Genomic DNA, 310 nt, shown 5'->3' on the forward strand with positions numbered 1-310 from the left:
CCTGACCCCTGGTGGTGACGGCGGTGGCGGGCCGCCGGCGAGGGGCCCTGGGGCAACAGCGAGCTCGTCTGCTTGGAAAGTAAGGGGTCTCTGCCAGGGCGGTGGGCCAGGAGAGGTCCTAGCCCTTGGCCCCCCTGTTTTCCAGCCTGGAAATGCTTTTCCTGCTCCTCTTTAATGACTGAAGATCTCTAGTTTCAGCTGGTTTTAAGATGTAGCATCTCTCTCTTCGTCTTCAAGCTCACAGTGCTGTGCCAAGAGGTTAGCCGTAGGCTTTAAGAGGAGCGGGAGGCCAGCAGGATGGTTTACGGTG

The 310-nt window shown here is 58.7% G+C and overlaps 1 protein-coding gene across 1 annotated transcript in view; it reads left to right on the forward strand.

Moving 5' to 3' along the window:
* Nucleotides 1–310, forward strand: part of LOC104157856 (interleukin-12 receptor subunit beta-2-like) — a gene marked incomplete at its 3' end in the record, with an annotated part of 15,923 nt that overhangs the window by 13,786 nt on the left and 1,827 nt on the right. The window lies entirely within an intron of this gene.

This window comes from Cariama cristata, unplaced genomic scaffold, assembly GCF_000690535.1.
Source record: "Cariama cristata isolate BGI_N322 unplaced genomic scaffold, ASM69053v1 scaffold27302, whole genome shotgun sequence".
Taxonomy (NCBI): Eukaryota; Metazoa; Chordata; class Aves; order Cariamiformes; family Cariamidae; genus Cariama; species Cariama cristata.